This window comes from Giraffa tippelskirchi, chromosome 13 (assembly GCF_054371585.1).
Source record: "Giraffa tippelskirchi isolate mGirTip1 chromosome 13, T2T-mGirTip1v1.2.pri, whole genome shotgun sequence".
Lineage (NCBI taxonomy): Eukaryota > Metazoa > Chordata > Mammalia > Artiodactyla > Giraffidae > Giraffa > Giraffa tippelskirchi.
Window position 1 is genome coordinate 49128318 of NC_137287.1, and position 13671 is coordinate 49141988.

At 41.1% G+C, this 13671-nt stretch overlaps 1 protein-coding gene across 8 annotated transcripts in view; it reads right to left on the minus strand.

Moving 5' to 3' along the window:
• Window positions 1–13671, minus strand: part of PLCB4 (phospholipase C beta 4) — a 478321-nt gene that overhangs the window by 124890 nt on the left and 339760 nt on the right. Inside the window, exon 1 of one of the 8 annotated variants that reach the window (XM_081559123.1) lies at window positions 513–707. The exons of the other annotated variants lie outside the window; for them this stretch is intronic. The gene's annotated coding sequence lies outside the window, so the exon portion shown is untranslated. Of the gene's footprint in view, window positions 1–512; window positions 708–13671 lie in introns of those variants that run through there. 8 annotated transcript variants of the gene reach the window in all.

Sequence of the window (13671 nt, forward strand, 5' to 3'; positions counted from 1 at the left end):
CACAGCGGGCAGGCGGGGCCCGCCAGAGCCGGAAAGGGGCAAACTCGGCTCCAGAGAGGGCACCCCCTACCAAACTGCAAACAGGCTCCCAGTTTCTAAGCAAAGACTGCCTGAGATCCCGGAGGGTCGACAGCCGCCGGGAGGGTCGCAGCCAGAGACCAGCTCCCCAGAACCGACGCAAAGCACACCGGAGCCGGGCGCGCCCGTAAACCGAGGCGGGGACCAGGGAGGTGATAAGCCGCACCGCCCCAACAGGGGAGAGCGCGCTCGCCAAACTCCTGGCCGCCGGGGCAGCTCTGACCGGGAACGGCACAAGCCGCGGGCGAGACCGAGTCTGCGCCGTTGTGGAGTAACCGGGAGCCTGAACCTGAGCGGCTTAGACCTGGGAAGTGCACGCAGCTCAGGGCCCGCTCCCCAGCCGAGTAACCTGAAGCCTGAGCAGGGCAGACGGGGAAAGCACGCGCGCCGTGAGCGGGGGCGAACCCAGTGCAGCCGAGACACTGCGAGCTTACCACACACACGCCAGATTTGCAGTGTTCCTTCCTCCCCACAGCACGATTGAACAGGCGAACCTAGGGAGATCACCTCCACCGCTTTGTTGCAGGGCGGAAATTAGATACTGAAGAGATCTCCAAACAGAAGCCAAATAAACAGAGGGAAGCGCTTTGGAAGGGACAGGCAAACAGATTAAAATCCCTGTAGTTAATACCGACTGCATTGAAAAGGACCTATAGATCTTAAAAGTATAACCAGGAATAAGGATCTACCTGAAACTGAGCAGATCCCACACTGCTCACAACAGCTCCAGAGAAAGTCCGGGATATATATATTTTTTTACTATTATTATTATTTTTTTTAATTAAAAAAAAAATTATTTTTTCTCTTCTTTCCTTTTTCTTCAAGTCCTCTATTACACCTTTAAATTTCATTTTCATAACCCACTATTAACTTGCAAAAAAAAAAACACCCTATTTTTGAAGCAAACTACATACATATATCTTATACCTTTTGTGTTTTCTTTTTTTAATGTTTTTTTTCCTGTTTTACTTTTTTTTTACTGTTTCTTTTTTTACTGTTTTACTGTTTTTTTTTCTTTTTACACTGTTTCCTTTTTTCTTTTTTTTTTTATATTGTAAGTCTTATAAGAGTCTAACCTCTACTCTAGATTTTTAATCTTTGTTTTACATATTTGATATCAACTTTGTACATTTAAGAACCCAATCTTTAGGACCCATTTTTACTCAGGAGTGTGATCACTGGCCTGATCACTCTCTCCCCGTATTGATGCTCTTTCTTCTCCCCCAGGGAACCTCTATCTCCCACCCTCCTCCTTCTCTTCTCAACCCAATTCTGTGAATCCCTGACGGTGTTCTGGGTACCGGAGAACACTTCAGGAACAGGATACTGCCCAGATCTCTCTCTCCCCTCTTGATTCCTCCCTTTCTACTCATGCTCACCTCTATTACCTTCCTCCCCCCTCTCTATTTATCTCTGTGAACCACTCTGAGGGTTCCAAACTGTGGAAAGCACAGAGGGAAGTGCTTACTGGCTAGATTGCTCTCTCCACATTTGAATTCCCCTCTTCCCCTCCTGGTCACCCCAACCCCCCCCCCCCACCTCATCTCTCCATGTAACTCAGTGAACCTTTCTGGGTATCCCTCACTGTGGAGAATCTTTTCACCATTAACCTATAAGTTTTATTATTGAGGCTGTATGGAAGGAGAAGTCTAGAGGCTACTACAAGAATAAGACTGAAAGCCAGGGGAAACATTAATTAATAAGAGACCATCCAATAGCCTCCATATATACACTGAAACCAAGCTCCACCCAAGAGCCAATAAGTTCCAGAGCAAGACATACCACGCAAATTCTCCAGCAACGCAGGAACATAGACCTGAGCATCAATATACAGGCTGCCCAGAGGCACACCAAATCCATAGACATCTCAAAAATTAATACTGGTCACTCCATTGCACTCTAGAGAGCAGAAATCCAGCTCCACCCACCAGAACACCGACACAAGCTCCCCCAACCAGGAAGCCTTGACAAGCCACCTGTCCAACCCCAACCGCAGTGAGAAACCTCCACAATAAAGAGGAACTTCATACTACCAGAATACAGAAGGGCCACGCCTAGCACAGCAATCTAAACAAGATGAAAAGGCAGAGATATACTCAGCAAGTAAAGGAAAATGAGAAATGCCCACAAAGCCAAACAAAAGAGGAGGAGATAGGGAATCTATCTGAAAAAGAATTTAGAATAATGATAATAAAAATGATCCAAAATCTTGAAAGCAAAATGGAGTTACAGATAAATAGCCTGGAGACAAAGATTGAGAAGATGCAAGAAATGTTTATCAAGGACTTAGAAGAAATAAAAAGGAGTCAATATAGAATGAATAATGAAATAAAGGAGATAAAAGACACTCTGGAGGGAAGCAACAGTAGAATAAAGGAGGCAGAAGATAGGATAAGTGAGGTAGAAGATAGAATGATGGAAATAAACGAAGCAGAGAGGAAAAAAGAAAAAAGAATCAAAAGAAATGAGGAAAACCTCCGGGACCTCTGGGACAATATGAAACGCCCCAACATTCGAATCATAGGAGTCCCAGAAGAAGAAGATAAAAGGAAAGGCCATGAAAAAATACTCGAGGAGATAATAGTTGAAAATTTCCCTAAAATGAGGAAAGAAATAGTCACAGAAGTCCAAGAAACCCAGAGAGTTCCAAACAGGATAAACCCAAGGCGAAACACCCCAAGACACATATTAATCAAATTAACAAAGATTAAACACAAAGAACAAATATTAAAAGCAGCAAGGGAAAAACAACAAATAACACACAAGGGGATCCCCATAAGGATAACAGCTGATCTTTCAATAGAAACCCTTCAGGCTAGAAGGGAATGGCAGGACATACTTAAAGTAATGAAAGAGAATAATCTACAACCCAGATTACTGTACCCAGCAAGGATCTCATTCAGATATGAAGGAGAGTTCAAAAGCTTTACAGACAAGCAAGAGCTGAGGGAATTCAGCACCACCAAACCAGCTCTCCAACAAATGCTAAAGGATCTTCTCTAAACAGGAAACACAGAAAGGATGTTTCAACACGAACTCAAAACAACAAAGTAAATGGCAACGGGATCATACTTATCAATAATTACCTTAAACGTAAATGGGTTGAATGCCCCAACCAAAAAACAAAGGCTTGCTGAATGGATACAAAAACAAGACCCCTATATATGCTGTCTACAAGAGACCCACCTCAAAACTAGGGACACACACAGGCTGAAAGTGAAGGGATGGAAAAACATATTTCATGCAAACGGAGACCAAAAGAAAGCAGGAGTCGCAATACTCATTTCAGATAAAATAGACTTTAAAATAAAGGATGTGAAAAGGGACAAAGAAGGACACTACATGAAGATCAAAGGTTCAATCCAAGAAGAAGACGTAACAATCATAAATATATATGCACCCAACATAGGAGCACCACAATATATAAGGGAAATACTAACAAGTATGAAAGGGGAAATTAACAATAACACAATAATAGTGGGAGACTTTAATACTCCACTCACGCATATGGATAGATCAACTAAACAGAAAATGAACAAGGAAACACAAACTTTAAATGATACAATAGATAAATTAGATTTAATTGATATTTACAGGACTTTCCATCCCAAAACAATCAATTTTACCTTTTTCTCAAGTGCACATGGAACTTTCTCCAGGATAGATCACATCCTGGGCCATAAATCTAGCCTTGGTAAATTCAAAAAAATTGAAATCATCCCAGCCATCTTCTCTGACCACAATGCAGTAAGATTAGACCTCAATTACAGGAAAAAAACTATTAAAAATTCCAACATATGGAGGCTAAACAACACGCTTCTGAATAACCAACAAATCACAGAAGAAATCAAAAAAGAAATCAAATTATGCATAGAAATGAATGAAAATGCAAACACAACAACCCAAAACCTATGGGACACTGTAAAAGCAATACTAAGGGGAAGGTTCATAGCAATACAGGCGTACCTCAAGAAACAAGAAAAAAATCAAATAAATCAACTAACTCTACACCTAAAGCAACTAGAGAAGGAAGAAATGAAAAACCCCAGGGTCAGCAGAAGGAAAGAAATCTTAAAAATTAGGGCAGAAATAAATGCAAAAGAAACAAAAGAGACCATAGCAAAAATCAACAAAACTAAAAGCTGGTTTTTCGAGAAGATAAACAAAATTGACAAGCCATTAGCCAGACTCATCAAGAAACAACGGGAGAAGAATCAGATCAACAAAATTAGAAATGAAAATGGAGAGATCACAACAGACTCCACAGAAATACAAAGGATCATAAGAGACTACTACCAACAGCTATATGCCAATAAAATGGACAACTTGGAAGAAATGGACAAATTCTTAGAAAAGTATAACTTTCCAAAACTGAACCAGGAAGAAATAGAAGATCTTAACAGACCCATCACAAGCACGGAAATCGAAACTGTAATCAGAAATCTTCCAGCAAACAAAAGCCCAGGACCAGACGGCTTCACAGCGGAATTCTACCAAAAATTTAGAGAAGAGCTAACACCTATCCTACTCAAACTCTTCCAGAAAATTGCAGAAGATGGTAAACTTCCAAACTCATTCTATGAGGCCACCATCACCCTAATTCCAAAACCAGACAAAGATGTCACAAAAAAGGAAAACTACAGGCCAATATCACTGATGAACATAGATGCAAAAATCCTTAATAAAATTCTAGCAAACAGAATCCAACATCATATTAAAAAGATCATACATCATGACCAAGTGGGCTTTATCCCAGGAATGCAAGGTTTTTTTAACATCCGCAAATCAATCAATGTAATACACCACATTAACAAATTGAAAGAAAAAAACCATATGGTTATCTCAATAGATGCAGAAAAAGCCTTTGACAAAATTCAGCATCCATTTATGATAAAAACCCTCCAGAAAGCAGGAATAGAAGGAACATATCTCAACATAATAAAAGCTATATATGACAAACCCACAGCAAACATTATCCTCAATGGTGAAAAATTGAAAGCATTTCCCCTAAAGTCAGGAACAAGGCAAGGATGCCCACTCTCACCACTACTATTCAACATAGTTTTGGAAGTTTTGGCCACAGCAATCAGAGCTGAAAAAGAAATAAAAGGAATACAGATAGGAAAAGAAGAAGTAAAACTCTCACTGTTTGCAGATGACATGATCCTCTACATAGAAAACCCTAAAGACTCTACTAGAAAATTACTAGAGTTGATCAATGAATATAGTAAAGTTGCAGGATATAAAATTAACACACAGAAATCCCTTGCATTCCTATACTCCAATAATGAAAAAACAGAAAGAGAAATTAAGGAAACAATACCATTCACCATTGCAACAAAAAGAATAAAATACTTAGGAATATATCTACCTAAAGAAACAAAAGACTTATATATAGAAAACTATAAAACACTGATGAAAGAAATCAAAGAGGACACAAACAGATGGAGAAATATACCGTGTTCATGGATTGGAAGAATTAATATAGTGAAAATGAGTATACTACCCAAAGCAATCTATAGATTCAATGCAATCCCTATCAAGCTACCAATGGTATTTTTCACAGAACTAGAACAAATCATCTCACAATTTGTATGGAAATATAAGAAACCTCGAATAGCCAAAGCAATCTTGAGGAAGAAGAATGGAACTGGAGGAATCAACCTGCCTGACTTCAGGCTCTACTACAAAGCCACAGTCATCAAGACAGTATGGTACTGGCACAAAGATAGAAATATAGATCAATGGAACAAAATAGAAAGCCCAGAGATAAACCCACGCACATATGGACACCTTATCTTCGACAAAGGAGGCAAGAATATACAATGGAGAAAAGACAATCTCTTTAACAAGTGGTGCTGGGAAAACTGGTCAACCACTTGTAAAAGAATGAAACTAGAACACTTCCTAACACCATACACAAAAATAAACTCAAAATGGATTAAAGATCTAAACGTAAGACCAGAAACTATAAAACTCCTAGAGGAAAACATAGGCAAAACACTCTCCGACATAAATCACAGCAGGATCCTCCATGACCCACCTCCCAGAATATTGGAAATAAAAGCAAAAATAAACAAATGGGACCTAATTAAAATTAAAAGCTTTTGCACAACAAAGGAAACTATAAGCAAGGTGAAAAGACAGCCTTCAGAATGGGAGAAAATAATAGCAAATGAAGCAACAGACAAACAATTAATCTCAAAAATATACAAGCAACTTCTGCAGCTGAATTCCAGAAAAATAAACGACCCAATCAAAAAATGGGCCAAAGAACTAAACAGACATTTCTCCAAAGAAGACATACAGATGGCTAACAAACACATGAAAAGATGCTCAACATCACTCATTATTAGAGAAATGCAAATCAAAACCTCAATGAGGTATCATTTCACACCAGTCAGAATGGCTGCTATCCAAAAGTCTACAAGCAATAAATGCTGGAGAGGGTGTGGAGAAAAGGGAACCCTCTTACACTGTTGGTGGGAATGCAAACTAGTACAGCCACTATGGAGAACAGTGTGGAGATTCCTTAAAAAACTGGGAAGAGAACTGCCATATGACCCAGCAATCCCACTGCTGGGCATATACACCGAGGAAACCAGAATTGAAAGAGACACGTGTACCCCAATGTTCATCGCAGCACTGTTTACAATAGCCAGGACATGGAAGCAACCTAGATGTCCATCAGCAGATGAATGGATAAGGAAGCTGTGGTACATATACACAATGGAATATTACTCAGCCATTAAAAAAAATACATTTGAATCGGTTCTACTGAGATGGATGAAACTGGAGCCCATTATACAGAGTGAAGTAAGCCAGAAAGAAAAACAACAATACAGTATACTAATGCATATATATGGAATTTGAAAGATGGTAACGATAACCCTATATGCGAGTCAGAATAAGAGACACAGATGCATGGAACAATTTTATGGACTCTGAGGGAGAAGGTGAGGGTGGGACGTTCTGGGAGAATAGCATTGAAACATGTATATTATCGTATGTGAAACAGAACACCATTCCATGTTCGATGCATGAGACAAGGGCTCAGGGCCGGGGCAATGGGATGACCCAGAGGGATGGGATGGGGAGGGAGGTGGGTGGGGGGTCCAGGAAGGGGAACACATGTAAACCCATGGCTGATTCATGTCAGTGTATGGCAAAAACTATTACAATATTGTAAAGTAATTAGTCCCCAACTAAAATAGATAAATTTATTAAAAAAAAAATAATAAAGTGAGGGGACTTCAAAAAAAAAAAAAAAAACAAACCCAATGTGTGCAAATAAAGAACATTTCTGTCATTACCAAAGGTTCCATTGGATAGAACTGCATAGTAGTACCAGGTTGAACATGGTTAAGGAATTAAGTCACTTGAAAGGGCCAGAGGTGATGTCTGAGTTCTAATGTCTGTGTGGTTTTAATTTTAATTGTGATATAATACATATAATGTGAAACTTATCATCATAACCTTTTTTAAGTGATCAGTTAGTAGTATTAATTAAAAGTCAAAGTTTTGCACAACCAACACCTTCAGCCATCTCTAGAACACTTTTCATCTTGTAGAACTGAAATCTGGTCCAGTTACACAGAACCACTTAAACAACCATTAAACAACCACTTTCCATTTCCCTCCGCCACAACCCCTGGCAACCACCATTCTCCTTTCTTCTTTCTGACTTTAAGTACTTAAGGTACCTCATGTAAGTAGAATCATGCAGTATTTGTCCTTTGCAACTGGCTTATTCCACTTAGGGTAATGTCCTCCTCAAGGCTTCTCTGTGTTGTAGCAGGTGTCAGGATTTCTTTTCTTTTTAAGGCTGAATAATATTCCATTGCATGTGCAGACCACATTTGGTTTATCTGTTCATCTATCAGTGGATCCTTCTGTCACCATTAAGACTCATGCTGCTATGAACATGGGTGTACAAATGTTACCTTAAGTTTCTGCTTTTGATTCTTTTGGATATATACCCAGAAGTGGAATTGCTGGATTGTATGGTAATGTTGCTTTTACGTTTTTGAGAAGCTGCCATATTATTTCCACGGCAGCTACATCATTTTACAGTCTCCCTAACAATGCACTGAATGCAGAGTTCCAAAGAACAGCAAGGAGAGATAAGAAAGCCTTCCTCAGCGATCAGTGCAAACAAATAGAGGAAAACAACAGATTGGGAAAGACTAGAGACCTCTTCAAGAAAATTAGAGATACCAAAGGAACATTTCATGAAAAGATAGGCTCGATAAAGGACAGAAATGGTATGGACCTAACAGAAGCAGAAGATATTAAGAAGAGGTGGCAAGAATACACAGAAGAACTGTACAAAAAAGATCTTCATGACCCAGATAATCACGATGGTGTGATCACTCACCTAGAGCCAGACATCCTGGAATGTGAAGTCAAGTGGGCCTTAGAAAGCATCACTACAAACAAAGCTAGTGGAGGTGATGGAATTCCAGTTGAGCTATTTCAAATCCTCAAAGGTGATGCTGTGAAAGTGCTGCACTCGATATGCCAGCATATTTGGAAAACTCAGCAGTGGCCACAGGACTGGAAGAGGTCAGTCTTCGTTCCAATCCCAAAGAAAGGCAACGCCAAAGAATGCTCAAACTACCGCACAATTGCACTCATCTCACATGCTAGCAAAGTAATGCTCAAAATTCTCCAAGCCAGGCTTCAGCAATACGTGAACCGTGAACTTCCAGATGTTCAAGCTGGTTTTAGAAAAGGCAGAGGAACCAGAGATCAAATTGCCAATATCCGCTGGATCATCGAAAAAGCAAGAGAGTTCCAGAAAAACATCTATTTCTGCTTTATTGACTATGCCAAAGCCTTTGACTGTGTGGATCACAATAAACTGTGGAAAATTCTGAAAGAGATGGGAATACCAGACCATCTGACCTGTCTCTTGAGAAACCTGTATGCAGGTCAGGAAGCAACAGTTAGAACTGGACATGGAACAACAGACTGGTTCCAAATAGGAAAAGGAGTATGTCAAGGCTGTATATTGTCACCCTGCTTATTTAACTTATATGCAGAGTACATCATGAGAAACGCTGGGCTGGAAGAAACACAAGCTGGAATCAAGATTGCTGGGAGAAATATCAATAACCTCAGATATGCAGATACACCACCTTTATGGCAGAAAGTGAAGAAGAACTAAAGAACCTCTTGATGAAGGTGAAGGAGGAGAGTGAAAAAGTTGGCTTAAAGCTCAACGTTCAGAAAACTAAGATCATGGCATCTGGTCCCATCACTCCATGGGAAATAGATGGGGAAACAGTGGAAACAGTGTCAGACTTTACTTTTTTGGGCTCCAGAATCACTGCTGATGGTGACTGCAGCCATGAAATTAAAAGACGCTTACTCCTTGGAAGGAAGGTTATGGCCAACCTAGATAGCATGTTTAAAAGCAGAGACATTACTTTGCCAACGAATGTCCGTCTAGTCAAGGCTATGGTTTTTCCAGTGGTCATGTATGGATGTGAGAGTTGGACGGTGAAGAAAGCTGAGTGCCGCAGAATTGATGCTTTTGAACTGTGGTGTTGGAGAAGACTCTTGAGAGTCCCTTGGACTGCAAGGAGATCCAATCAATCCATCCTAAAAGAGATCAATCCTGGGTGTTCATTGGAAGGTTTGATGTTGAAGCTGAAGCTCCAATACTTTGGCCACCTCATGCGAAGGATTGATTCATTGGAAAAGACCCTAATGCTGGGTAGGATTGGGGGCGGGAGGAGAAGGAGACAACAGAGGATGAGATGGTTGGATGGCATCACCGACTCGATGAACATGGGTTTGGGTGGACTCCGGGAGTTGGTGATGGACAGAGAGGCCTGGCGTGCTGCAATTCATGGGGTCGCAGAGAGTCGGACACGACTGAGCAACTGAACTAACAATGCACAAGAGTTCCAATTTCTCCACAGCCTTACCAAATTCGCTATTTTCTGCTTTTCTTGTGTTTTGAGAGGTGCCACCCTAATGGATATGAGTCTATAGGAGAATTTTTGTGCTTTCCTCTTTGAGCCCCAGTCAAACCTAACAGACTTCTGGAAGAGGACTTGGGAGCGATAAGAGGAAAATTTCCTTTCACAAAGGAAAGGAAATTGTGACAACTCTAAATCACATCGAAAGCCTCAGCAAGCATGATGATGAAGTCAGAATTCTGAGGGAAGAGGAAGAAATGAAATAGCAGCATTAAAGAAATGCCTCAATTATTTTCTTCATCAGACCTTGCTTCCTATGTCAGGATAAATATGGGACTCTGACTCCCTGGGGATGATCAAGTATCCTGTGATTGGCCTAACAAGCCGCAGGCCCACACAGTTTCCCAAGAAAAGACAGAAAAAGCACAGATAATTTGGTTGGCATGAACTGGGAAGCACCAAAGCCTTGTTACATGTTCCAAAACACAAAACAAAGTCCATGGTTTCCTGAGGGCAAAAAAGTGGACCATTTCTGAGACTGTTCACTGATTCTTTCAGATCATTCTGATTCAGTTGTTTCTAAAAAGAAACCACAGAGACACTGGACTTTGAGGAGGCTTCAGTGACATTCATTCACTTTTTGAAAATACAACGTGGTAACAAATTTGCTTATTTATTGTGATGGAACAGTCCTTGAGGGTGACCTTTGAGGTCATCGCACCAGGGAGGAAGCTTCAGTTTCTCCTCTTTGCGATGCTAAATATGAGGTCCACAGCCTTGTACAAGGTCACACAGTGGCCAATGCAGGGCAGAGGCAATCAGAACTCTGTTGTCTGCCCTTCGTGTGTCTGGGAAATTTGTCCTCAGGGCTCATCCACATATCTGCTTCCATGACTTGAAAAGATCCATCAGCCTTCGCTTATGTCTGTTATCTTAATGTACACTTGGCATAATAAGGCCAAAAGACTGTGGGAAATATGTTAAACATTTTGCTTTTTGGTTTTGTTCTTATTAAAACATAAAACAGAGGAAATGCCAGCAGGTGTCAGTAGAACTTTAGAATTTAGAATTTAGTTGGAAAGTTAGAAATGAGATAAATGCATATCAACTTCTTTGAATGTTTCCAGATTAAGAGAAGGAAAAAAAAAAAGCCAATTCAGATATGGTTTTCTGAATTGCTGAAAATAAGCATATATGCAAATAGTCTACGTAACACCTCTCGAGGCGTATCTCAAAGCCTTGGGCTGCATGTTTCTAGAAGGATTAATCCCCGACACACACTGAGCTCACACACGGGCTCCATGGTGGCACAGGGTGCGATTCCTACTACTCTGGGTGTCTTCCCTCTGGTCAGCGGTCCTGAGTGGGCACACGCAGCCTGGATGCAGGAGAACCAGCCTGCAGAATCCATTCAGCTATGATGTGCAAGCTTCTGCACCTCCTCGGAGGCTGTAATGGTTCTTGTTCTCTCATTTTCCAACTCTGCCAATTCTGTCTAAATTCTGTCCTTATTTCAGGCCTTCTAAGGAATGATCCTTTGAGAGACTCTTGAGGGTCAGTGCTGGATGCTTCGGGGAGGGGCAAGGTGGGTGGAACAGGAGCTGCCCCTGAACAGATCCTGGGAACTTTCACCCCCTCACCCTCTCCTCTGGAACCTTTCAAACTTATTTTCATTACGCTGGCCCCACAGTGTCCATTTTCCAAGCAAATGTCTGGGCCCCACCCTTGAACACTAGGACTCTCATAGATAAAATAATCTCTTTTCCATTAAAAACCGAACGTAGAGAATAACAAAAAAAGAAGCCAACTCAGACACAGAGAACAGACTCGTGACTGCCAGCGGGCAGGGGGAGGAGAGGTGGAGGGCTGGGGGAGTGGGCAGCATGAACTGCCAGGCGTGAGAGGTTCAAGGACGTACTGCACAATGTGGAGAGTACAGCTGCTCTTTTGTAATAATTGTAAATGGAAAGTAACCTTTAAAATTGTATAAAAGGAAAAACATAAAAAACTTAATGAAAAAATACTCTCTACAGAGGGAAAAACAAAACAAAACAAAAAACTCCCCAAATGTATAGAGACATAGACATAATAGACCTAAACCAAAAGATACATGAATTTACAGAGCACATATCTTGCTTTTTCTCCTTTAAAAACATTTGGCAATTTTTTAAGGTTATGAAAACAATATTTAAATGCTCTGTGTAGAAAAATGCAAAGCAAGAAAGCAAAAAGTAAAGACTATTTCAAATCCCATTACTGATACTGAGAGCTGACAACACTTTGCTATCTGAGCTTCTAGGCCTTTTCTATGCACATAGTCCTCCTAAAATAACTGGTCCCTCCAGTCAGCATCATTTCAAGTAGAGTTGTTGTTCCTTCAACTCAATCTTATCTCTAGATTTTGTTCCAGAAGCATTCTTCTTGTTTTTGTTGTTCAGTGGTAAGTCATGTCCGATGCTTTGTGACTCCATAGTCTGCAGCACACCAGGCTTCCCTATCTTTCACTATTTCCCTGAGCTTGCTCAAACTCATGTCTGTTGAGTCAGTGATGTCATCCGACCATCACATCCTCTGTCATCCCCTTCTCCTCCTGCCCTCAATCTTTCCCAGCATCAGAGTCTTTTTCAATAAATCAGTTCTTTGCATCAGGTGGCCAAAGTATTAGAGCTTCAGCTTCAGCACTAGTCCTTCCAATGAATATTCAGGGTTGGTTTCTTTTAGGATTGACTGGTTTGATCTCCTTGCTGTCCAAAGGACTCTCAAGAGTCTTCTCTAGCACCACAGTTCAAAAGCATCCATTCTTTGGTGCTCAACCTCCTTTATGGTCCAGCTCTCACACCCATACATGACTACTGGAAAAACCATGGCTTTGACTCTAAAGACTTTGTCGGTAAAGTGATATTTCTGCCTTTAATACACTGCCTAGATTTGTCAAAGCTTTTCTTCCAAGGAGCAAGTGTCCTTTAATTTCATGGCTGCAGTCACCATCTGCAGTGATTCTTTTTAGTTTATAGTCAAGGTAGCAAATTGTCAATGCAAAAATCAGCAGACCCTGTGACACTCTCTAAATGTGCTATGCAATTTTCTCCAAAGGTAAGCTGCAGGAGCATCCTCTCTAATCATCCAGTGTTTGTTTTCAAAGAGAAAGCTACAGTGGAGATGGTGGAGGTATCTTAAACTCACAAGTTAACTGAGACTTGCTCCATAAGGTGTAGTCCCGGGACCAGCGGTGTCAGACTCACCTGGGAATTGTTACAATGCAAACCTTCAGGCACCATTTATGAAATCTGCCTCTAGGGCTGGGGAACAATGCTCATGTTCTTAATGTCTTGGACCCCGGAGTATTCCACCCAGGACTGAGGCAGAGCCTGGTTCAGGAAGTAGAAAACCCCAGGGGTAAAAGCTTCCCTGGTGGCTCAGATGGGGGTAAAGAATCCGCCTGCAATGCGGGAGACCTGGATTCAATCACTAGGTTGGGAAGATCCCCTGGAGGAGGGGATGACAGCCCACTCCAGTATTCTTGCCTGGAGAATCCCCATGGACAGAGGAGCCTGGTGGACTATAGTCCATGGGGTTACAAAGAGTTGGACACAACTGAGCAACTAAGCACAGCACAAGCACAGGGGTAAAAGCAGGAGAGTGAAGATGCTGGTGATTTAGGCAA